Here is a 26,719-nt window from a genome sequence, read left to right on the forward strand (position 1 = left end):
AGGAAAAAGGTGCCAACGACATCTTCTAGAAATGTGGAAGTTACTTGAAGTTAATTTATCATAAAAGAAACACGGATCTTTATGGAGTACAAGGTTCTATTAAGAACTTAAAAAATAGGACAGGCATGGTGGTTCACACCTATAATCCCAGCACTTTGGGAGGCTGACGTGCGTGGATCACCTGAGGTCAGGGATTCGAGACCAGCCTGGCCAACATGGTGAAACTCCATCTCTACTAAAAATAGAAAGAAAAAAAAAAATTAGCCGGGTGTGGTGGCAGGCACCTGTAATCCCAGCTACTTGGGAGGCTGAGGCAGGAGAATTGCCTGAAGCTGGGAGGTGGAGGTTGCAGTGAGCTGGCTGAGATCGTGCCACTGCACTCCAGCCTGGGTGACAGAGCAAGACTCTGTCTCAACAACAACAACAACAAAAAAAAAAAAAAAAAAAAAAAAAGAAAAGGAAAACAGAACTTAAAAAATAAAACATGGGAGCTTGAAGAACTGCACATGGAGTCAGGAACTCGAGTTCACGCTTCTCTGTCACTGAGGCTTTGAGGAGGTCTGGCTATGCTAGGAGCATAGACCATACTTCTTTGAGTGGCACCTCCTAGAAGCATGAGGTTTGCACTAAATAGCCGTGGCAGTGGTCCTGCCAATGCTTACTATGAGAAATATAACAGTGGAATCTGGTCCAGGGAGAATCACTGTGTGCTTATTTCTCATGCCTCTATTACAGGAAAACTTCAAGAAAAATAGACTTACAAAATGGGACAAGAAGATGTGTTTTTAGGACAAAAAGAAAACTCATCTAGGAAAATCAAGGTAGCCACTGACATCTAGTAATTGCTATTGGGAAAAGCAGTATGTATCATTTTTGTCTTTTGGATTAAATAATATAAGCTATGTGGCTTCATTCTAGTTCTTTTTGTAAGCAATTATTTTAACAGTTACGTGATTTCTAGACACAAATTGTAAAACAATATGCTATTATCCCATAAACAAGAATAATTCAGTCTTTTTCATATCACATATTTTAGGCCTTTCTCCAAACTCTTCAAAATTCTACTTCATTGTACTTCTTAATGAATTGCCGTATTATAATGTTTCAGGAATAAACAAACTTTGGGGGCAACTGGCCCACTAGTAGTCACTGGTAACACTTTGCTTCCCTTTACGAAGAACATAATTAAGAACAATATAAGGTATTCTGCAGTAGCCACTTATCTATCATACGTCTTTGATTCTGCAGCCAGGATCCAACTAAGACACCAAGATGTATGACTGCAGTACAGTTCTCAAACTATTAATACTCTCCCAAAGACTGTATCATAATACTACTACTGCAAGAATTTAAAAGGGTAGGGTGAACCTGACAGATCAAATTCCAATCTCACGTTTCCTAACAGAGTGGTGTTCTGCCCCACTTCCTCTCATCTATGACTTGGTGTGGTTTTCAGATGAACTGAAGGACATGCCCTGCCACAGCTCACTGGAATACCAACAGCCTCCAGGACTGCAGCTGGCATGGCCCTACTGCGTGAGCTTGGGACTCCATGAGGTAGCAGCTGAACCTACTGATGAAGTAATGCCATAAAAGTAGCTTTTATAAAATATTAATATAAGAAATCTATCTGAATTTCTCATAAAACGATTAATGACATTGTTCTACTGTGTGGTACATAAAGCTTTATGTGTCTGTGTGATAAACTCTTAGAGATTTTAGTTCTTAGCAGAAGGTGTTCTGTCCCGGTGAACTAGTTTGCCTTTTTGTATAAAAGATAAACTACACATACAAAAATCATATTTCCTTTCTTCTTTTCCCTTCACATGGCTGGCTGGATGCTCAAAGCTGTAATTATCTTTAATTATAGCAATTACCTTCGTCTAGCTCTTTCTTTACTCTGCCTACACCAATGCCAATTACAAGTTTTTTATTTCATATGTTTTAAAAAATCTTGTGTGTCTTTATTGTAACAACTTCAATATTTTTAGAAGCAGATATTAATTTCTGAATAATGGATACGTGAAACTTGAAGTTTAATTACCATGGACTATGCCTTTATAGATTTTAAGAGTTCCCAATCTCCAGATTATACTTTAGAAGGAAAACACATTTTCAAAAGAGCAAAGAATAAAAGAAAAAAGGAAGGAAGAAAGGAAAAGACTTTCCCATCAAACTAACCTTAGGGACCATAAGTTCTGATCTCTAAAAAATAATTAAGTACTACCCAGATGATAAGATATAAGATACAAAGACTAAGATGGTGAAAATCAAACCAACAGTATCCTAAAGACTATAGCAACCTATTAAATTAGACCAGTGGTGTTTAACCCTGGCTATCCATTAAAAATTTCTTTTTTAAGATGAGGCCTCTGTCGCCCTTGCTGGAGTACAGTCGTGTGATCATAGCTCACTGCAACCTTAACTCCTGGGCTCAAGAGATCCTCCCACCTAGGCCTCTTAAGTAACTAGGACTACAGGCATGTACCACCACATCTGGTTAATTTTTATTTATGTATTGTTGAGATGGAATTTAGCTATGCTGTCCAGGCTGGACTTGAACTCCTGGCCTCAAGTGATCCTCCTACCTTGGCCTCTGAAAGTGCTGGGATCACAGGCGTGAGCCACTGTGCCCAGCCCAAACTTTTCACAATACACTAATGCCCAGGCCGAACTCTCCAAGTTGGCTTAATAGATCAGGGATGGGGCCTGGATATTGATATTTGTGAATGTGTCCCCAGGGCATCTGAATATATGGTTGGGACTGAGAATCACTGAGCTAGACTATTCATTCATATTTCTAAACTCTTAACTAGCAGATGCTATTTCATCTTATTTCTCTTGTAGTATTGGAACATGTCATAATCAGGATGTGGCAAGATAAAACAGATACAGCTCATTGTTCCTCTTCCCACATGAGTCTACACTGCGATTCACATAAACCAAAGTTTCTCACATGTATATCCTTAAAGCCCAGGCCAAAACAGATCATGTTTTGAATCTATTCCAGAAGGTGGTATCCGAGCTCACACAACATAAAGACTCAGATTTAGAAGATATGAATTTTGAGCCACATTTTTTTGCTTTTTTGCTATATTATTTCTATGTAGTTTTCTCTGCATCCCTCAAAAGTTATACAGCTATTGTAATTTATTATAGAAATTAAAATAGCATTATTTTAAAGTATTTTCAAATATAAAAGTTTCAACAAGAAATATATAAAATCTCTTGGCCTGTTACTTGTTTGAGGGTAATATGCCACTATTTTTAAGCTGTATGTCAAAGCTGATCTAAAATACATTTCTCTATCCACTTACAAAATGATCCATAATTCTTAGAGGGAAAGAATGTACAATAAATCAATACATTATTATGACAATAACTTTTCTTTATGATTTAGGCCATTTTAGCTTTTCTATTGACCTTCATTGTTTAAATGGACACAGTACACTTTGTTCAGCTCAGTTTGACCAACATTCATTGAAGGGTCCTCATGGGGCAGGTGGACCCAACCACTCCAGCCTCAGCTGGTTCCTTGGTCTTCTTGACCATGACTTCTCATGTGCTTTTTCTTTCTAGCCCTTGACCATGTCAAGCTTCCCCTCACCTGGAGCTTTTATACTAGCTGTTTGTTTTCTGGAATGAACATCCTTCAGGTCACCATACAGCTGGTTCCTCCTTATTTTTTCAGTCTTGCTTAAAGATCATGTTCTTAGAAAAACATTCGATGACCAACCATTCTAAAACTCTCCCGTCCACTCCACTATACTCAGACTTCATCTCATTACCCTGTCTTTTCCTGTTATCCTTATCTGAAAGCATATTATTTATTGGCCTTTGTGTTTATTGTTGTATGCACAACCTCTAGAATAGAACCTTCATGAGCACAAACTCCATGTTTGTCTTTGCAGCTATAACTAAGGCACTGATACGGTTTGGCTGTGTCCCCACCCAAATGTCATCTTGAATTGTAGCTCCCATTATTGCCACATGTTATGGAGAGACCTGATGGGGAGATAACTGAATAATGGGAGTGGTTTCCCCCATACTGTTCTCATGGTAGTGAGTAAGTCTCACAAGATCTGATGGTTTTATAAGGGGAAACTCCTTTTGTTGGTTCTCATTTTCTCTTGCCTGCCACCATGTAAGACATACCTTTCACCTTCCTCCATGATCGTTTGAGGACTCTCCAGTCACATGGAACTGTGGGTCCATTAAACTTCTTTTTCTTTATAAATGACCAGTCTCAGATATGTCTTTATCAGCAGCATTAAAACGGACTAACACATGCACTAACAGCAGAGCAGGTGCTTGGTAAATATTGATGGAGTGAATAAATGCATATCTTTGCAGTCTTACTAAGAATAGTACCAAAAATAATCCTGTATTCTTTCAGGTTGTAACTACTGATGGTTAATAGATAATGAATGTGTACAGTTGCAATTTTATTTTAAGCTATAGTCCCTCATGCAATATGCACATGTTGGGATTTTAATTAGATTCACAGTGCCAGCTACTTTTGCAGAGAAGGCGTTTTGCAGCCTGTGCCTTGCTGACCTCTGGCTGGCTCTAAGCTTCTGGTAGAGAGGGCTTCTCCATTTGCACATTTTGCAATCTTAGTTGTTCCTTTCAATTTCCAGCAGAAGGCAGCTAGACATTAATGTCTGAAACTGTACTTCCAATCATCTGTTGAGGTTTCTTTAGATCACTTTATTGGGAGTAACACCATGTTTATTTGGCATAGGGTCCTCAGTCTGCCATGGCAAAGTTTTTGGGTCTCTTGCAATGTTCATTTCCATACATGTCAGCTTGAGATGGGAGGTATATTGCAGAAAGAATCCATTTAAGTTAGTGGACTCATTACAGCCTGGGATCTTTTGTTAGTAATCTTATCCTTCCATTATTACCACATGATACTGACAGTACTGGCCAAGAAGTCAGCTGCAATATCTTCAGGACAAATCCTGCTGACATATGGAATGACAGTTGGGCACTACCACTATTTTGAGGCACTTCTGTTTGGTCTAGACTAGCGCTTTAAGCCATATTGATAACACACTCTGCCAGCCTTCCAAACATGTGCCTATGTTTGCATGTCAGCTCCATTCAGTATCTTCAGTATTTCAGATTGCCATTCAGCATAGAAAAGTATATTTGACACCCCTACCAAAATCAGCTACATTTGTATCTTGTGCAACATGCATCATCGTTCAGTGCCCTTGCCCAGACTAGGCACCCAATAAATATTAATTCCTTTTGCTGCTTCCCTGGCTGGTTTAACAAAATCTTATTTTATTCAAAAACGTACTTAAAGAAGAATCTGCATCTTCCTGCATTCAAAGCAAGCCGATTCTGCTATTATGATTTATAATTTATAATTGAATTTAACACAGCTGTAACTAAAACAGAGAAATAATCAGATACCAGCTGTCCATTTGAATATATTATATATACATTTAGTTTTTAAAATAAGCAGGTTCTTCTGAATCCAGTGATGAATTTTAATGTCAGGAAAAGAGGCACAACTAGACATTGTGTTGTGTGACGCAACAGGAAACCCTGGGCACTAGCTAGAAAGTCTAACGATAATGCAAACTTGCATTGATCAAGCCTCTAAGTCTACCTACCAGAACTTAAAAAAATTTTTTTTCACTTCTATCACTTAAATCATCAAATAGCGAGCAAGAATGTTGCCTACCCATGTCAGTCAACTCACATCCACAAGACAGTAGTTTGTGTGTAGGTTTCTGTGAGAAAATATCAGACCAAATTTCAGACACCGTATAACTATCCAGAATCATTATCATCCATATGCCAATTTAAAAGGCAGAGGTATGGGTCAAAGGATGATGACAAATTATGGTAACCACACATTTGAGAAAACACCCAAAGAGATTGGCTCCTCTCCCTAGCTGTGAAATACCATAGTGGTTTAAGGTGTGGCCTTGGGTTCTTTTCCTGATTTTGCAGCATATTATCTTCCTAGACACGTCATCCACAACCATGCCTTCATTTCCCATCAGGTTGCCATGATCCCAGATCTGTATCTTTGGCCCAAGCCTCTTTTCTGAGCTGCCATCCCACATCCAGCTGCACCTGGGCTTCTCTACCTGGGTGTCCCCAGGCCCTCTGCCTCAGTGTGCGCAAGGCTGGACTCTCCATTGTCCTCTGCCTATGGAGTCATCCTCCAGGGCCCCTCTCTCTGGAAATGGTGCCACCTTCAGCTAGTTGGCCAAGGTCAAATCCTAGGTCCTCCCTGTTTGCCACCCTCTCAGTTTCCTCCCACATCCAATTCAACATCAAGCTCCCCCTGCCCTTTGTTTTTGAGACAGAGTCTTGCTTTGTCACCTAGGCTGGAGTGCAGTTGCAGGATCTCGGCTCACTGCAGCCTCTGCCGCCCGGGCTCAAGAGATTCTCCTGCCTCAGCCTCTGGAGTAGCTGGGATTACAGGTGCCCGCCACCACGCCTGGCTAATTTTTGTATTTTTTGTAGAGATAGGGTTTCATCATGTTAGCCAGGCTGGTCTCGAACTCCTGACCTCAAGTGATTCACCCGCCTTGGCCTCTCAAAGTTCTGGGATTACAGGCATGAGTCACTGCACCCGGCCTCAAGACATATGCTCAATATAAAATGTTCAATATAATATAAATTCTCTACAGTGCCAGTATTAAAAACCATAGAATGTTCAGGGATCTCTGAAATCTAGTCCTACATATTTGCATTGACGTTTTATTTACTAAAAAATCATTGCAGTAATTCAAAATATTTGTAGGGTTTGCCAGGGTAAAATTCTCAGATTTTGGGCTTACAACTTTGTACGTAACTTCTAGTTTGGCAAACAAACATAAAAAATGTGGAATCCCCCTAAAAGATATTATGTGTAAGTAGAGTCATCAAATTTAGAATATCAAGCCCCAGATGGTTTATCAGTAGCAACAAAAACTGCTTTCCTTGCCAACACAAATTTTATAAACCGGAAATCATTCTCAGGCATGCAAAGACAGACATATCAGGTCTACGAATACTTATGACTATGTGCTTGGCACTATGTTAGGTACTTCATTACATGGCCCATAAAACATTACTTTAAAAACAAATGAGAGTTCAGAACGAACTATTTACTCTTTGTAGCATAGGCACTGAAGTCTTTCCAGAAAGTGACCCATACTCCAGTGCCGTAGAGCAAGACGGGGACTAGCAGGCTTTGAAAGCCAAAGCAAGACCATCAGCAAACCTGTGCTGGGCTGTCTTGAAAATGTTAATTAATTTATATTCATTTTTCTTTTCTGATGACATAAATTGTTGGGGATTCAATATTTCTGTTGTTGTTAACAGCAAATGACTCTAAATGTGATGGAATGGTCATGTAAACATGTCTTGTACAATCATTATTAAGGAAATAAGGAATGAGGCTTGTAGCTTCAGAAGCTTCCCCTGTCACTCAGAGAGGAAGTGAGAGACATGAGGATCAGAGCCACAGTTCTTAATCACCTTACCACTAAGACTTTCTAAAATCATAAGAGGAACAGCAGTACAATGGACATTCAGTGTTTGGGAATGATGTACAATCGGGTGGATAGACGGCCCTTTTGTGGGCTTTGGAGCTTCTGGAGGTGATGGGTTGGGTAAAGCAGGCTGAAGTCAGGAGGCGGAGCCCAAGAACCATCTGATAAGGAGCTTAGAAGTTCCATAATTATAAAAAAGCTGGCACTACTCTCAATGCACATTTGTCATATTTCTACACTACACATTCTTGAATACCCTTTGATGTTCTATTTATTTCAAAGAGGGCAGGTATTTTTTGATCCAGTTCACATCACTGATTAGAGGTATTTTAGCTGCCAGATAAATAAATCTCCATTGAATGCAATTTATGGGATCCAAAAGCAATGTATGGATCAATCTAGAGCTATATGAGGCTTAGCTGGTTTTATGAAAATACTCATAACAGTAAAAAGAAATCAATAACAATTTATTAAGGTTTTTGTTCTTTGTATAGCTTTTGAAATGAGTTCTTACCCATGATAAAAGGCCTTAAATATTTTGGGAGCTGAAATATTATACTTGACTGTCTCTGGTTCTTTTCCTGAGTTGACCCTTTATGTTGAGTAAGCATATTTTACACAGTGCAGCTGCCAGCCTCTGTCAGGCCAAGATACACATGCACTTAGAGGCAGTAAGCTTTCCTCACTTACATTATGTTTCTGCAACAGGGAAAGAATGTATAACACTTCACCTTTGTAAGAAGCACTTGGAGGTTCATCTGATATTCTATAAAAGTAAGCAATTGAAGAATTTGACTTAAAATCTTATTTCTAATTTTTACAGGAAAAAGTTAATACTTTCCATGTATTGAACATCTATGATTAGCCTAGTACTTTTTAGGTTGGAGCCTCACCTAGAAAAATCAAGTTATATTTAACTTTTTCTTCGTAGGGTTGTTGTGAGCTATAGGTAGGTATAGAAGATTCCCTAGATGGTCACAAGTCTTCCCCTCCCTGTATCCTCACTTCTTGCAACGTAACTTTGTAGCTCCTTCCAGCAAGAAATGCTGTCTATTTCTCTACTCTTAATGGTGGGCTGATTTGTCACTCCCTTTAGCTCATGGAGCTCAGTGGAAGCAATGGTGTGTCAATGCTGAACCCAGCCCACATGCTTTGAATGATTCTACTCCTCTCACTCTAGAACCCTGCTGATCGTCTATATGAATAAGCTCACACTAGCCTGCTGGATGACGAGAGAATGTGGTTGTCCAGTTGTCCTTATTGTTCCCCCAGTAGCCAGCCAATCCCCAGAAGCAGAGACACCTAGCTGACTGCAAGCTGACCAAAGACACAGGCATGAGCCCAGCTGAGAACAGAAGAACCTCCAACCTAAGATGGCCCAAACCATAAAACTGTAGAATAAGGAGCTGAGTAAATGGCTGTTGTTTTTAAGCTGTTAAGTCATGGGGTGGTTTGTTATGCAGCAAATGCTATAGGAGGTATTATTTTCCTCATTGTATTAAAGAGGCACAGTAATTTGTTCAAGGTCTACTAGCTGGTAAATGGTAAGGCTATCAGGTTATTATACCAGCTTTAAGGGCCTACACTCTTAGTCACTTCACTGCCGTTTGATGTAAATGAGAAAGTACATACTGAGTGCCCTCCACATGCTCAGTTGTTGGCTAGACATATTTTCTACGTTTAGGGAACTTACTGTCTCCATTTTGTTTTTCACTAATGAAAGTACAATCTGACGGTTCTCCTTACACTATTGCCTCCACCTGAAATGTATTTTCTACCCTTGAAACTCGCTCAAATGTAACCATTTCTTAGGAACATCCTCTAATGTCCCAAGATAGAATTAAAGTTTTCTACCTGTGGTTGACTGCAAAAAATGGACCATAATTGCTCACTCTTTCCTTTCTCCTTGCCCTTTAAAATGTGACGTTTTAGTACCTTCCATCAAGAAATGAAATCTCTTTCCCCACGCCTTGTGTCTAGACTGGGCTTGTGACTTGCTTTGGCCAGGAAATGTGGCAGAAGTGATGGTGTGCCGTTCTCACACCAGGCCTAAGGTGCCTTGGATACTTTAGGCATTCTCTAGGAAACCCTAACTCCATATTCCAACAAATCTGGGTTGACCCTGGTGATGGCTGAGAGGCCAAAGGACCAGAGCTTGGTCAGCCAGCTTGTCTCAGCTAAAGCTCCCAGACACGTGAGAGAGCCCTGCCAAGATCAGCAAAGCCAAACTACAGCTGACCGCTGTTGCATGAGCGAACCTAGCCAAGACGAGAGGATTGCCCAGCTGAGCCCAATCTAAACTATCAATCACAGAATCAAGAGCTAAATACATTTTCATCTAAAGCCACTAAGGTTGTTATGAAACAACAGATAATGAATACAGATCCTTTGTATTCTTTGGGCATGTTTAAACTTATTTTTGGAATAGCATATGTATTCAACAAATGTCACCAGATGAATAAATAAATGACTAAATATTCATTCAATTACACAGAGATAAGATTCCTCTAACAAAACAGAACTCTTTTTATTTCGAAGTGAATAATTCTATCTTTCCTGGCTGTGAGACAGTGATGTTTATAGTACAGTGCCTGATACTTAGCAGGTGTGCTCAATAAATGTTAGCTCCCATTGATCTTGTAGTTGAAATAAGATGCCAAACAAAAGTCAAAGCAAACACCATGCATTGACACAAGCAGGATGTTACTTCCTAAATCCTTTCAAAATCAGGACAAACTCTCCTGGTATTTGTAGGATGGAGACTTAGGGCAAGCAACACATACTTTCTGCCCCTCTCCAGATATTGGCAAGTTTCTTTCTCTTTGAAAATAAGCTTCTTTAAATAACTTCACAGCTACTCAAGCTACCCAATTACAAACAGCAGGAGCACTCTGCTACAGAAAGACCTCCCCAGGAAGCTTTCCTTACTACTTCTCAACTTTGGCTGCATATTTGAAGAACCTTGGGAGCTTAAAAAAAAATGCCTCCAGAGACTGACTTAATTAGTTTGAGGGTGCACTTGCACATGGGAATTTAAACAGCTCCTTGGGTAATTTTACTGAGTAGCCAAAGTGGAGAGCCACCACTACTCAACCTTTTCCTAGAGTGCCTCTACCAGTCAAATAATTATTATCAGATTTAACTTTAAAGGTAGTCCTAAATAAACCTTTTTTAATGTCTATAATCGAAACCCAGCACTGAAATACTACAGCTGGAAAATAATTTCTTATAATGGACAATGACTGGCTCAATAGAAATTAAGAAACAATGATCAGATAAGTAACTGCCTGATAATTAACTCAACAAGCATCATATGAACATTTGGCAAGGTCTTAACTGTCTTAAAGGCCTTAACATAATTAGGTATTCAACACTTTATTGGCCTAAATTAAATACCATATAACATTATTGACTATACTGAATAACAAATTCAAGCTAAATTGCATTTAAGTGTACAATCCAAAAGTATGTTCGCCTAAAATCTTTCTTTCTCAAAGTGTACATTATCATTTGGATAATACTTTATCACAAATTAAGGTACAATTTAATATTTTAATATGATTTTGAGCTCAGATTCAACATGGGTATTTCAAAAAATCTGGTTTTGCCTTCCTAGTATGTAAGTGACTCACATGGCAATATGGTTTGGCTGTGTCCCCACCTAAATCTCATCTTGAATTGTAGCTCCCATGATTCCCATGAGTTGTGGGAGGGACCCAGTGGGAGGTGATTGAATCATGGGGGCAGGTCTTTCCTGTGCTGTTCTTATGATGGCGAATGGGTCTCATGAGATCTGATGTTTTTATAAATGGGAGTTGCCCTGAACATGCTCTCTTGCCTGCTGCCATGTAAGATGTGCCTTTGCTTCTTCTTTGCCTTCCACCATGATTGTGAGGCCTCCCAAGCCACGTGTAACTGTGATTCCATTAAACCTCTTTCCTTGAGAAATTACTCAGTCTTGTGTATGTCTTTATTAGCAGTGTGAGAACAGACTAATACAGTAAATTGGGACCAGGAGTGGGGTGCTGGTATAAAGATACCTGGAAATATGGAAGTGACTTTGGAATTGGGTAACAGGCAGAGAGGCTGGAATAGTTTGGAGGGCTCAGAAGAAGATAAGAAAATGTGGGAAAGTTTGTAACTTCCTAGACACTTGTTGAACAACTTTGATCCAAATGCTGATAGTGATATGGACAATAAAGTCTCTGCTGAGGTGGTCTCAGATGGAAATGGCAAACTTGTTGGGAATTGGAGTAAAGATCACTCTTGCTATGCAAAGAGACTGGCAGCATTGTGCCCTTGCCCTAGAGGTCTGTGGAACTTTGAATTTGAGGCAGATGATTTAGGATATCTGGTTGAAGAAATTTCTAAGCAGCAAAGCATTCAAGAGGAAGCAGAGAATAAAAGTTTGGAAAATTTGCAGCCTGATGATGCAATTAAAAAGAAAAACCCATTTTCTGGGGTGAAATTCAAGCCGGCTGCAGAAATTTGCCTAAGTAATGAGGAACCAAATGTTAATCACCAAGACAATGGGGAAAATGTCTCCAGGGCATGTCAGAGACCTCCACAGCAGCCCCTCCCATCACAGGTCTGGAGGCCTAGAAGGATAAAATGGTTTACTGGGCCAGGCCCAGGGCTCCCCTGTTCTGTGCAGCCTTGGGACATGGTGCCCTGCATCCCATCTGCTTCAGCTCCAGCCATGGTTAAAAGGGGCTAACATACAGCTCAGGCCCTTGCTTCAGAGAGTGCAAGCCCCAAGCATTGATGGCTTACACATGGTGTTGGGCCTATGAGGGCACAAAAGTCAAAAATTGAGGTTTGGAAATCTACACCTAGATTTCAGAGGATGTATGGAAATGCCTGGATATCTAGGCAGAAGTTTGCTGCAGGGGTGGGGCGCTGATGGAGAACCTCTGCTAGAGCAGTGTGGAAAGGAAATATGGAGTTGGAGCCCCCACACAGAGTCCCCACTGTGGCACTGCCTAGTACAGCTATGAGAAGAGGGCCACTATCCTCCAGACCCTAGAATGGTAGATCCACTGACAGCTTGCCCTGTGCACCTGGAAAAGTCACAGACACTCAACACCAGCCTGTGAAAGCAGCCAGGAGTGGGGCTGTACCCTGAAAAGCCACAGGGGTGGAGCTGCCCAAGGCCATGGGAGACCACCTCTTACATCAGCATGCTCTGGATGTGAGACATGGAGTCAAAGGTCATTTTAAGGTTTAATGACTGCCCTATTGAAGTTTGGACCTGCATGGGCTCTGTAACCCCTTTGCTTTGGCTAATTTCTCCCATCTGGAATGGATGTATTTACCCAATGCCTGTACACCCATTATATCTGGGAAATAACTAACTTGCTTTTGATTCTATAGGCTCATAGATGGAAGGGATTTGTCTTGTCTCAGATGAGACTTTGGACTGTGGACTTCTGAAGTGATGCTGAAATGAGTTAAGACTTGGAATTGTTAGGAAGGCATGACTGGTTTTGAAATGTGAGGACATGAGATTTGGGAGGGGCAAGGGGTGGAATGATATGGTTTGGCTGTGTCTCCACCCAAATCTTGTCTTAAACTGTAGCTCCCATGATTCCTACATGTTGTGGAAGGGAGCTGCTAGGAGGAGATTGAATCATGGGGGCAGTCTTTCCTATGTTGTTCTTATAATGGTGAATGGGTCTCATGAGATCTGATGGTTTTATAAACGGGAGTTCTCCTGCACAAGCTCTCTCTTGCCTGCTGCCATGTAAGATGTGCCTTTGCTTCTTCTTTGCCTTCTACCATGATTGTGAGGCCTCCCCAGCCATGTGGAACTGTGATTACATTAAACCCCTTTCCTTTGTAAGTTACCCAATCTTGTGTATGTCTTTATTAGCAGCATGAGAACAGACTAATACACATGGCAATAGTGTTCCTTTTTGTGATTATTTAATTCCTTTTTGGTAGAGCTCAAAAGTGCTGAAAAATGATGGGCAATGTTATGTTATAAACTATATAATGCACATATAATGCATGCAAATTGCTTTAATGCCAAAATTTCATCCTCAATAAACTCTATGCTGTAATCACAAATGGACTTCCAACACACATTCAGAGTCAGAATTCTCTAAGCCACTGGTTCTGAAAAATCTGGTTCGACCCTCTGACTTCACAGATACGAAAAACAACATCCAGAAAGGTTAAACAAGTCAAACAATACCCACACCACCAAATGGCTGGGAATGGAGCCCAGGACATCTGAGCCTGCATCCTCTCGCCCCGCTAGGGGCATCTGGAAGATAACAGCGGAAGTGTGTTCAAACCCTGCAGAAACAGGTGGCAGGGCTGGATTTGGTCCCCAGCTTTTGCCAAATACTTGGATTTTGCCAGCCTCTGCTATAGATGGCTATATTCAGTAGAAGACATTGACAATAGGGGATATCATTATCGCTTTTTATACTTCAATTCTTATCACAAAACAGGCTGAAGTCAACCATGGTTATTTAATACATTAGTTATAAATGCATTTGCTGTATTTTTTCTAGTCTATTATTAACATCTTACATTAGCATGGTACATGTGTTTCAATTAATGGACCAATATTGGTATATTATTATTATTTGGATTTCTCTAGTTTGTACCTAATGTCCTTTTATTTTTGGTTCCAGGATCCCATCTAGGATGCTGCATTACATTTAGTCTGCTCATTTTTCATTACTTCAAGTAATGTGTATGTGTGTGTGTGTGTGTGTGTGTGTGCCTATGTGTTTGTGTGTGTGTGTCTATGTGTTTGTGTGTGTGTGTGAGATAGAGAGAGAGAATATGAGTATTTATCTTCTATGTAGCAAATTAAGGGCAAAATCCTACAAATTACAATTCTCACATTCTCTAATGTAAAAGAAAAGGGCATATGTTAATGGAGTAATCTGTGGTTTCAATTATGATGAAAACATTGTGGATTAAAGGAAGGTTAGGTTAAAAAGAATTTGACATTTAGAAGGACCTGGAAACAGTTTGTGATTCCAGCATGGATTAACAAAATCTAAAAAGCAAGGAATGCAGTAGAGTAGTGTGAGAATTTAAAGTAATAAAAGTCAGTTCACATAGAAGCATGGTAATAAAAAAACATTGTGCAATTTGTCACCATTTACTTTAGAAGAGTCTGCATTTTTAAAATCCACAGAAATGCAGTGATAGTTTCCTTGCCAGTATTTGTGTAAAACATTTTCCAAACAAGACTGATTCATCTTACTCTGAAATGAATTGTTAGATCACAACAGTGAATGTTAAGGCATTTGCATCCCTTATAGAAATGCCAAACATTTTACTATGCCTGATGCTGTACTATAAATAGGGAGATTCAAATGCTAAAAATGTTCTCTAAGTTGCCAAACATAGTTCTTTACCATGTACTTCCTGGTACAAATGACTTGTTCTTCCAAAGTCTGAAAATGAAAGCTAACTGCAATTCAGAAAAATGTTGCAAATTACTTCAATTAATTAAATGTAAAAGTCATTTCATTTCTGTATATTTCTTTTTCCTTAGATCATATTTATTGAAAGACTTCTTTAGACATTTACCAAAGTTTTGTTAAATCATAGTTAGTCTGATAACAGTTGGGTTTTAAAATGAACAATTGGAACAGCCAAACAACGCCAATATTGCTGGAAAACAATGATGCTTATCTAAATTATTCTGAATTGCTAGCCACATTTGGATGTAATAGTAGATGTAAAATTTACTTACTATATTTTTTCTAAATAATCTATGGGCACAGTAGTGCCCATAAATCAATAAATTAAAGGTTAAAGGTATTTCATTTCACAGTAATGCCCACATATTACTGGGAAAATTTTACTAATTTATAACTGGTATTTCAAAATAGTTTCAATATCTATGTATATCTTCAATAAAAAAGAACATAAACAACAGTATAGGGATTTGTATGGCATATTTAAGATTAGTATTCATTTGAAGAGGTGATCCCTGATTTTCACTGAGAGCTGGGACAGGAAATTGTAGGAGACTTTTCTATGATGTGGACAAGGCAAGGCACAGTAAGAGCTGCTTTATAACATTTTCTTCAAATCAGCTGACTATCCCATTGGGCTTTAATCTCCCTTCTGCAACTGACCAGACCTCATATTATCCAATTACCAGTAATCTACTTAAGAACAGCAAGGTTCTCTTTAAATTGAATACAAATAATTATTTTAATATCTTTTCCTGGCTTCTTTAAAGGCTTCATGTTTTTTGACTTGCATAAATTTTTGCAAACCTCCATAGAAGATATTTTAATTATTTTAAACATTTATGGCACGTAAGAAGTGACTTAAGTAAAATTACTTGATTTTAAGTTAATTATTAATTAAAGGTTACATTAACTAGTTCATTTAAATACAAATTTTACTAATTCTAGTTTGACGTTTTCCTTATTTAATAGTGATATGCTATTTAGTCTACTTTAAATTCATCATGTAATGAAATGCATGACTTGTAGACAAATTTTTGCAATGACAGATGGGCATATACTTGGTTTTGTGACCAATTATATAAATTTCAAGCTACAATTAATATGTCATGATAGATAAACAGATAAAAGTTTTCATTCATGAATATTTGGTAATCTTGCATTTTGGACAAAAATAATCAACCTACAGTAATTTTTGTGTTTAATTATAAAATAATGAGACAAGATAAAAAAGCTTTAGGCTGCTGTTTGTATGCATTTCTTTGCAGTGAGTGTGTGTGTGTGTGTGTGTGTGTATATATATATAGTTTTTCAATTGACTCTGTTGTCAGCTTATCAGGAACAATGTAAGGAGAGAGAGAGAAGAGAGAGAGAGAAAAAGGGAGAGAGAGGGAAAGAGAGAGGGTATGAGTGATATCTATTTCTAATAAATAAAAGCCAAATTATATGTGATTATCATTACTTTTTCGTTTTTCAACATTCAATTTTATACCATATAAATGTCCTAATAGACTAATATAAAATTCTGCAAATACATTAAGATATTTAAGATTAAAAGAATAATGCAACAAACACACATATTTAGGAAATAAACACCCAGTTTAGGAAAAAAAACATCATCTACACTATGAAAAGTCTGTCAGAATTTTGACCAGATGACTGCAGATGATAATCGTCACAACATCAGTTGCTTCTTCTGCTTACTGTCTGTAATCAGTTATCCATTCTATGTATAAAGTAACAGTAAATGACTAATTATAAAAACGAACGAAAGCCTCCATGGGGGCTTGCAGTGTTTATGTGAGTCATAATCATGTTCACTCATCTGACTGGCACTAATAGCTTCACATTCGTTAAGAGGTCCTGAAGCAGTATTATTTTCTTCAACATATTTAAGTAATCATTTTATTTATTAATAATTACTTTCAAAATAGAACCTAGGTTTGAACCTTTACCACCCTGAACAGCCTAACATCCCTGGGACAGCTTTGCATCGCAGTGATTTTGTGAAAAGGCTGTTGGGAAACCCCGATTCAGGCTCAGCCAATGCTAAGTTGGAGATGCGGGAAGGAGAAGGGTACACACAGGACTGATGTGAGGATGCACAAAGGAGGCCATCTGGAGAGCAGCTGACACCCCTGGGCTTCTGGCACATGGCCCCTCCAGGATCTAGAGAATACTCCGGAGTCCAGAGTCAAGACCCAAACACCTCCACATATATGCAAGTTGGGCTGGGCTACAACATGTAATGGTTCTGCAAATGAGGATGATGTATATTAAATGTATGTATCCACAGGTACCTATGAAGCGTACCTACTGAGGTTCCAAATCTTGGTGCCATCCTGCCACAGGGCTGAAATTTCTACCGAAAAGACCAAAGAGCCATACCACAGAGTTAAAAGCCATGGGAAAAATTTGTTCCAACTGGGAACAGTTGTTTCTTTTAGGAAAATGTTTTTAGCTTAGGACTCTGTTAATTACAAAGTCATGGTCAGAGTTCCCTTTTCAAACTGTTCCTTAGAAAGCACAGAACAAAATTTGGTTCTATCATATTAACCATGCAGGATTTCAGAGAATGTATTTTGCATAATAACTTCCCTCCTTCTTCCATCTTTTCTAGCTTATATACTCTGTGCCTCATTTTACCCTCACCAAGTTTTCATTTGACATGTTGTGTATTGTATCTCATTCTTAAAACTTTTCTGGAACAAAACAGTCACCAACTTATAAGGATGAAAAAAGCTTAGGGATAATTCAGTTATATCCTCCATATTTTACAAATGAGAAATTTCAGGCTCTAAGGTCCCCATAGCTATCAGTTTAAAAAGGGACTGGAATTTAGAGATCCCAAATGTAGCTCATTGCTTTTCTCTCAATATCTGTTTGCCTCCTGTGACAGTGGATTTTTTTTTTTTTTTTTTTTTTTTTTTTACCTCTCCTAACAACAACACTGCCCAAGTGATGCTGACAGACATTTTCACCCACCTGAGACAATATAAAATTTAGGAAATTCTGCATTCTACATGTTGCTTTGGAGAGTCACAAGAAAATTCTGAGAAATCCTGCAATAAGTAAATCAATTTAATTTCGCTGAACCCATGTCTCCCAAACATATCCAACCATGACTAAACCTTTTTTTCTTTTCTCTTTTGGGGGCACCCAAATGAGAGAGAGCTGCACCCATCCAACTCCTCACATTCCACTTTGGGAAGTTCCGGGTTAAGACAAGGCCTCCAGGAGCAACTGTCTAAATCCCCATGGCAGCAGGGAGCAAGGAATGGTCAAATGTCCACCCTGGAGAGCGGCTGCTGTCCACACTGGCAGGTCATGCTCCACCACCGGGCCCAGGGCCACGGTATGTCAAAGGGCCCGGGACCCACCAGTGAAGAAGCTGTAAAGCAGGGGCATGGCTGTACTCTGGTCCTTTCTCCACCTGCTGCTCGGGCGTTCCTCTGCAGGCATGCCACAGAATGCAGTTCACCCTGACAGCCACGGGAGGAGGTACCTGGAATCCTGTTTACCATGCAACATTAGCCCGCACCCACTTTGAATTCTAGAATGACAGGAAGGACAGATTCTTCCTCCACCGCAGCAAATGCCATCACTCAATGGGGATAGAGTTCCAAAAACGACAACACAACAGGGTGTGTGTACCTCTGTGAGGGCAGTGTGTGTGTTTACAGACCCCAAAGGGGCTGACAGTTAAGCAAGCTCTGCTATGGTCCAGGAGACACCTGTGTTCTGACGCATGCAGCCCTAATGCTAGACCCTGGAGTAGATGCTAGTACTGTCTCTACACTTCTTTGGCAAGTCACTTACCCTCTCTGAGCTTTAGTTTCCTCTTTGGTAAAACAGGAATGTTAGTAATAGTAATAGGGTGATTGGGAAGATTAAAGTTTAATACTTGCAAAGTGCTTAGACCAGTGCTTGCCTCACTCTAGGTACAATATAAGTGTCTGTTAAATAAAATAGTATCATTCACCTCTAATCCCAGCTATTCAGGAGGCTGAGGCACGAGAATCACTTGAACCTGGGAAGCAGAGGTTGCAGTGAGCCCAGATAGCACTGTTGTACTCTAGCCTGGGCAACAGAGCAAGGCTCTGTCTCAGAAAAACAACACAAAAAAACCCAAAAATAAAATAGTGTCATTAAGTGTTTACCCCAATTTCCGTCAACTGATAAACGTTTTCTTTCATACTAGATGGTGACATATAGCATTGGTGAAACAAGGCCCTTGCATGCCTTGCTTTAGGGCATCCTCCCCTGCGTCATGATGATAACACACAAAAGGCCTGTGCCCACACTGACTTAGCTGCCTGCAGGCTCTCCCAGCTTTCTGGAGAACTGTGGTCACAGGTTATGGGGAACCAGCTGTCACCGGTGTGTGCTAAAGATCTGGCCTCAGTGGTTATCGGAAATTCTGCAGGAAAGGAAGAAGCAGGCAGGACAGGAGGCATGGCTGCAGAGTCACAGATGGGCCAGCAATTACCCTGCACACGAAGGTGTCTTCCAGGGACCTGCCAGTCCTGCTGCTGCAGGCAGCGCCTCCGAGGAGCCCCTGGAGGGAGCAGGAGAACCTGGCCCTGCCTCGACCTCACGTCCCTCAGTAATCCTTAACTCAGCTGTGAAAAACAATAAAATTAAAACTACTTGAAAAATAGACCCCAAAAAAGTACCAAATAGAAACAATAAAGCGAGTTTATTGAAGCCTTGGTTCTTGCTATCTTTGTGATGTACTTGAAAATATCATCATATAAATATATTTCTGTACTTTTTTTTTTTTTTTCGAGACAGGGTCTTCCTCTGTCACTCTGACTGGAGCACAGTGGTGTGACCTCAGCTCACTGCAGCCTCTGCCTTCCAGGATCAAGAGATCCTCCCACTTCAGCCTCCCAGGTAGCTGGGACTACAGGCATGTGCCATCATGCTTGGCTAATTTTTGTGGAGACAGGGTTTTGCCATGTTGCCCAGGCTGGTCTCAAACTCCTGGACTCAAGCAATCTGCCCACCTCGGCCTCCCAAAGTGCTGGAAATTCAGGCATGAGCCACCATAGCTGGCCAATTTCTATCCATTTTTAAAAAGACAAATACATCATCAAAAAGATTGTCTAACAAATACATTTTAAAAGACCAAGAAACTTAAAAACAACAAAGAAGATAATATGTGTGAATCACGTCACAAGTGGAGGAGTAAAGGACCTGCTTTTGTTACATAAGATTAACCCTTATGCAGGCTACATAAAAAGGGATTTGCAATAATCCAATGCTCTACTGTATATTAACACTACCACAGATAGAATTTTAGAAGTCTCATAATTTATATTATGTAGTTTTTATAAAAATATCCAGGGAGCTGTTCTTAAGAATATAGGCCAAGAGGCTGGGCATGGTGGCTCACGCCTGTAATCCCAGCACCTTGGGAGGCCAAGGCGGGAGGATCACGAGGTCAGGAGATCGAGACCATCCTGGCTAACATGGTGAAACCCCATCTCTACTAAAAATACAAAAAATTAGCCAGGCATGGTGGTGGGCGCCTGTAGTCCCAGCTACTCGGGAGGCTGAGGCAGGAGAATGGCATGAAACCAGGAGGCGGAGCTTCCAGTGAACCGAGATTGTGCCACTGCACTCCAGCCTGGGGAACAGAACGAGACTCCATCTCAACATAAAAAAAAAAAAAAAAAAGAATGTAGGCCAAGATTGGGCAGTCATGATAAATTTCTCTTTAAGCCTAAGGACGAGGGGCCCCCGCTGCTGCTCTTGGGGATGCTGGGTGTGGGGCAGGCTCTCCCACTCTCTAGCTCACACACTGTCTGTGAACACAGCAGCCTGGCACACATGCACACACATGAGGGTCCCAGACACCTGGAGCTATCAGGGCCCATCACATTGTGCAGTCTATGTGCTCAGGGAGAGGTGGGAACACATAGCCTCAAGAAGCAGAAACGCCAGGCCTCAGTCATGGCCAGCTCAGCTTCCGGTTCAGGGTTTGCACGCTGCTTTGAGCCTTTGCTTTTACAGTTGTTGCCTTTAAAGTTCTGAACATTTGGGGCATGGCTCCCTCTAACGAGCAGTGCACCTCTCACCTCAATGCACATCTTTAAATGTGTCTTTTTTGTCTTGTCTGTGGCAGCATACACTTGCTTCTGTGAACCACCAGATGACGTACATAGGCTAATTTTCATTTGGACCAATGTGAATGCTGACGTACAAAGGGCAATATCAAAGCAGGTCTAGTGTGTTCATCAAGTATTTCTAAACTTCCCTGATTTTAATTCCTGTTACTACAGTACTTGGATAGGCACACTGCATCTTAAAGACTTTTTTCATGTAACGCAGGCATAATGCAATGTGAAGAAAATTATCACTGAGAGGAAAACTGTTTCTCCAAATTACGACTTACATCGACAGTAATGAGAAGCTATTAAAATAGATTTTTGCAAAATTTCTAGGCTGATCTGCTGCTTGGAGTTTTGAGATTTCCCACTGCTCTGCTATTTTCCCATTCTGTACGCACAGCACAGATTCCTGCCAAGCTTATTACAGTGAACAAACAATGTCCTCTCTGTCAGAACAGAGAATGAATAGTATCACAAAATTCTCCTCTAATGTACAGCCTACATTTCCCTCACCCCAGCCCCTTCAGAAGAGAATAACCAGGGTGAGGACCGAGGAGGAAAACAGGACTCTCCCCTGGCCAGTCGGAAACTGCCTTCCAGAACACTAAGGGCTAGGTAGTGTCAACCATATCATATTAACTTTTCAACAGAGAAAGTTGACAAGTTTATTTTCTTTTAAGGGGGATCATATGTTTTTGCATTTCTGTGTGTGTACGTACACAAATATCTTTATAAGGAAGGAGGTGTTTCATCAGATAAAATTTTAGGTGGCGTTTCATCAGATAAAATCAGACAGCTTTTAGCTACAGACTGAGCAGCGACAGGGGAACTTCATAGAAATGACACAGCAATTTGTGCTAAAATATTGGCAGCTAATTCATGAATGCCAAAGCTGACTATGAATTCGGCTGCTTCTGTTAAGCCTTTATTCCCACTAAGCTCATGATTCACAAAGAAACCGCCTAGAGTTACTCCTCTGAAACATACAGTATCATGCTGACAGATTCTTCTTTGGTTTCTCTCTCTCTCTCTCTCTCTCTCTCTCTCTCTCTCACACACACACACACACACACACACACACACACACACACACACACCCACACCCCTCCCCACAAGAGGCAGTAAAGATATGATTTCCAAAACAAGAACTTCATGAAGCATTTCTCACAAACCAATGAAAGACTTACTAAAGGCTTACTTAGCAGGTATTTTCATAGAAGAACATGGAGTTCCTTAAAATCTTTCATACTTGTCTCAGCTGGTGTAAAATATTTTGATTTAGGCTTTCCCCTCTTGTGACATGAATGCAGCATATATTGTATTTTAACCTCTAAAGGAAACTACTCATTTTTTTGCTCATAAAGGATGAAATGTTATTTTCATAATCAAACCCCACTGGCTTTTGTGTTCATGAGTATCTGCAACACGAAGAAAAAAGGCCAGCCTCTTCTTTCCTCCTCATTTCCCACACATTTTCCATACAGCTCAGTGAGCTCCCAGATTCTGATGGCATTCTCCTGGTAACACATTTAGAAGAGGCTGCAGGATACCCCAACAGCACTGCTTTCTTCTCTGTCTCTCTTTCTCTCTCTCTCTCAGATATCACTCTAGGTCTGTATGAGACTAAACAATTAAACCTTTGTGTTGTGCCACTGCCATTCGAAAAGCCCAATGGTGTGTCCCTTCATTGGTACAATGGTAATATTTACCTTGGAGGAAATGTTTGTCCCGAAGAGTATTCCAAATTCTGGCAATGTATTCTCTTTGAAATGTGGTGAGAGTTCTCTCTTCTTTCTTGGCCTATAGCCAAAGAGAAGGAAAGTTAGAAAAAAAGGCAGATGGATAGACACTGTGAAAGATACGTGTTCAGTTCACTGCAAAAATGCTAGTGTACTTACGCCAAACACTGAGATTTATATTCTTATATTCCTTCCTGAACAAAGCAAACTGAAATGTAGAGGCACAACTATAGACATTAACAATTAAATTAAAAATTTCAATAAAGAAAAGTTCGTATCTCCCCATACCCCAAAAAATTTTAATAAAAAAACAGCCAAGTGTCTAATCAAATACAAATCAATTTACTGGCTCTTTCCAGATTTTCCCTAGTTATGCCAAGTAAATCTCTGTGTTACTACAGTGATACTAATTCAAGTAACTGTTTTCTGAATTTGAAATAAAACAAGTGATTTGTTTGGAAAGAGCATTTATACTTTTTGGTAAGGTAAGCTGTGATTCAGTTCTGAAAATTTCTTATTAGAAGGAGACTTTGGTGCAGCGTGAACAGTGTGACCTGGACAACATGCAGATCTAGCCCCGAGTCGTCCCTTCACACATTCTGCTGTGGAAATGGGGAAGACGTTCAGAGAAGGAGAGGATACATGGGCGACTTCCCTTGCTCTCCCTCCTGATTCACCAGCTCCCCAGTCCTACCTGTTGTTCTGCTGTTTTTGGTGCCTAGCCCTTCCTCCAGCCCCCCTTCCTCTCTAGTTCTCTTCCCATCCTCAAATAAGTCTCTCCCATATTGAACACTTACTTTACATAAGACACCATGACAAGTGCAGTGTGAAAGGGAGAGGGGGAGAGGGACGGAATGAACGAATGAATGAACGAATGAACGGATGAAAGAACGGCTGTGTTTATACTCTAAGGAGAATATCCTGGCTGTTGACTAAGATTCAGAACCTCTCAATCATTTTAACCAACTGAGGCATAATTCCCGATTTCCAACCTAATGAACGGAGTGGAACATGAGCCTTCTAGATTTGCATCTACTGATGTTCTTTTGTTAGAACCACATATTATCATCTTAGACTGTGTGTTGCTTTCCCTGATAGTAGAGTCAGCAGAATATTTATATTATCTTGAGGTATATCTATTGTTTCCCTGACAGTTTGAAAGTGAGAAACTGCTGCCTTTTGTTTGCCACTGCATTTAGCTACATTATTATTTTCTTTTAATAAGTGTAAAAAGACCAGAACAAGACACACAATCATGGGCTGTCTTCTTCTAAGCCGACTCCAGGTCTTTCTGCCGTCAATCACATCAACTAGGAGACAGGGCTTCGCTGCGTGCAGGGCTTGATAGACAACTGAGTTCCCAAGCCATCGTTCCACTCTTTTATTAGACTTCAAGTCAAGTCTCCTTCTGAACCCCTGCCATGCAGATATATTTAGATGTGGATTCCAATCATAAGCCTCTCCACTTTTCTTTGTCATCATGGTCAATCCAGGGAATTCTCCTGAATTGGTCAGAAATATGAGCAAGATTTAATTATCTAAATCAAATTGCTGCAGTTAAAAGGTAAACTTTAAAGAATTAACAATTTTTTTTAGAAAAGGTCAAATTCTATTAATGTGTATTAAAAATAATGTTTGGATGTGCTTTCTCTATTACCAGATATGAGCACAATCCTGATTTGAAAACTGGAGACAAGATTTGACAGTTAATTTAATAATATAAAAATGGTGCACAGTTTTGAATTTTCAGAATATACATTTTGTGACTTAAAAATATTCCAAGAAAACAAGGTCATCAAGACGCTGTGGTGCTGTCATAAGGAAAGACACATAAATCAATACTTTAGCATCCAGGAATAAACCCATAGATTTATATTGCTTCAATTATATGGCCAATTGAGTTTTTGGCAAGGGTGCCAAGTCTATTCAATGGGGAAAGGGCAGGCTTTTTCAACGAATGGTTCTGGAACAACTAGACAGCCATATATAAAAGAATAAAGTTGGACCCTTAACTCAGACTACAGAAAAAGTTAATGCAAAATGGATCAAATACCTAAATGTAAGAGTGTAAACTACTGTTAGAAAAGAACCAAAGGGCTAAATCTTCATGCGCTCAGATTTGGCAGAGGCACGTGACCCCAAAAGCACAAGCCAACTAGAGAAAAAACAGATAAACTGGACTTCCTTAAAATAAAAATATTTGTAATTTAAAGGACAATATTAAGATAATGAAAAGACAACCCAAAGAATAGGAGAAAATATATGCAAATCGTATGTGATAAGGGATTTTATATATAGAGAATATATAAATAACTCTTATAAGTCAATAACAAAAAGACAACCCAACCAAATATAGGCAAAGGACCTGAAGAGACTTTTCTCCAAAAAAGATACACAAATAATAAACACATGAAAAGATGCTCAACATCAGTAGCCATCAATAAAGTGCAAATCAACCACAATGAGATACCACTTCATACCTTCCTAGTGATTTGCACTTGGCCATAATAAACATGTCTAAGCTAATAACAAGTGTTCAGAGGATGTAGAGATATCAGAACCCCCATGCCCTGCTGACGGGAATGTAAAATGACACAGCTGCTTTGAAACAGTCTGGTAGTTCCTCAGAATGTTAAACAGAGAGTTACCATGGGACCCAGCAATTCCACACCCAAGTATATAGCAAAAGAAATGAAACTACACATCCACACAAAAACTTGCACATAGATATTCACAGAAGCATTATTTGTAATACCAAAAGAAGTAGAAACAATGTCCCTCAACTGGTGGATGGGTATACACAAAATGTGGTATATCTATACAAAAAAAAAATTATTCAGCCATAAAATAGAATAAAATACTGGTACATGTTACAACATGGATGAACCTTGAAAACATGCTAAGTGAAATAAACCAGTCACAAAAAACATATTATATGATCCTGTTTATAAGAAATGTCCAAAATAGGCAAATATATAGAGATAGAAAGCAGATTTGTGTTCCTTAGGGCTGGGGGAGAAGGGGTGATGAAAATGTCCTAAAATTGATGGTTGTACTTTAAATGGATGATTTGTATGGTATGTGAATTGCATCTAAAGTAAGTTCTTATGAAAAATAATATTCCACGGATTTGGATGTTATGAGCATCAGTCATTTTTCGGATCAATCTTAAAAAAAAAGGGCAAACCCCAAAATAATTTTAGCTGGAATCATGGGAGTTGTGACACTAAGCAGATAACCTAGCTGCACTGCAAACTGTCATGCCCTGACTGGGGCAACTTGAGTATAATTCTGATAGACCAACCACTCCTTTAGGTCTCCTTTCATGTTGCTGATTATTTCCAAGGGTGATAGAGATAATTAGGTAATTGGGGTACAGAGATAATAAGGTTGATCACTGCAAATGATTATTGACCCAATCAAACAGAAATCCCATACTTTCAATATAGATTTCTTTTTCCACTGAATGGAATTTTAGGACTTCTGATACTGATGATCTAGTCAAATGTGACCTCTCCCTGAAACCCACATAACCTGTCCATGGAATGCCACGCTCAGCAGTTTCTGTTACACCTGGCTCTCTGACAGTTTTCATGAGGACGGTTGGCGACTTCTTAATACTGATGATGACATTCACAAGAAGGCCCAAGCAAGTGAACTCCAGGAGTTCAGGATGTGTTTTTACCAAACTAACCTGAACTGTTGTTCTGGCTAAAGCCACTCAGCAGAACTGAAACAGAGTTCCATTCTGGGACACTGAAACCCTGAGGGATGAGATGGGCACCTGACAGATGGCCTGAGCTGAGCCCCTGCTGGCAGTGCTGAAGAGGGTCTAAGGAAAGGAGTGTTTTCTCAAGGTTATATCCTAACAGTCTCTTCTGGGGAAGGAGCAATGATGTTGAGAGTGTATC

The 26,719-nt window shown here is 39.8% G+C and overlaps 1 protein-coding gene across 11 annotated transcripts in view; it reads right to left on the reverse strand.

Moving 5' to 3' along the window:
* Positions 1-26,719, reverse strand: part of PAG1 (phosphoprotein membrane anchor with glycosphingolipid microdomains 1) — a 140,368-nt gene that overhangs the window by 39,290 nt on the left and 74,359 nt on the right. For all 11 annotated transcript variants that reach the window (XR_013397316.1, XR_013397314.1, XR_013397315.1 and 8 more), the window contains one exon: positions 22,779-22,869. The gene's annotated coding sequence lies outside the window, so the exon portion shown is untranslated. The remainder of the gene's footprint in view (positions 1-22,778; positions 22,870-26,719) is intronic.

The sequence above is a fragment of the Macaca mulatta genome, chromosome 8, assembly GCF_049350105.2.
Source record: "Macaca mulatta isolate MMU2019108-1 chromosome 8, T2T-MMU8v2.0, whole genome shotgun sequence".
Lineage (NCBI taxonomy): Eukaryota > Metazoa > Chordata > Mammalia > Primates > Cercopithecidae > Macaca > Macaca mulatta.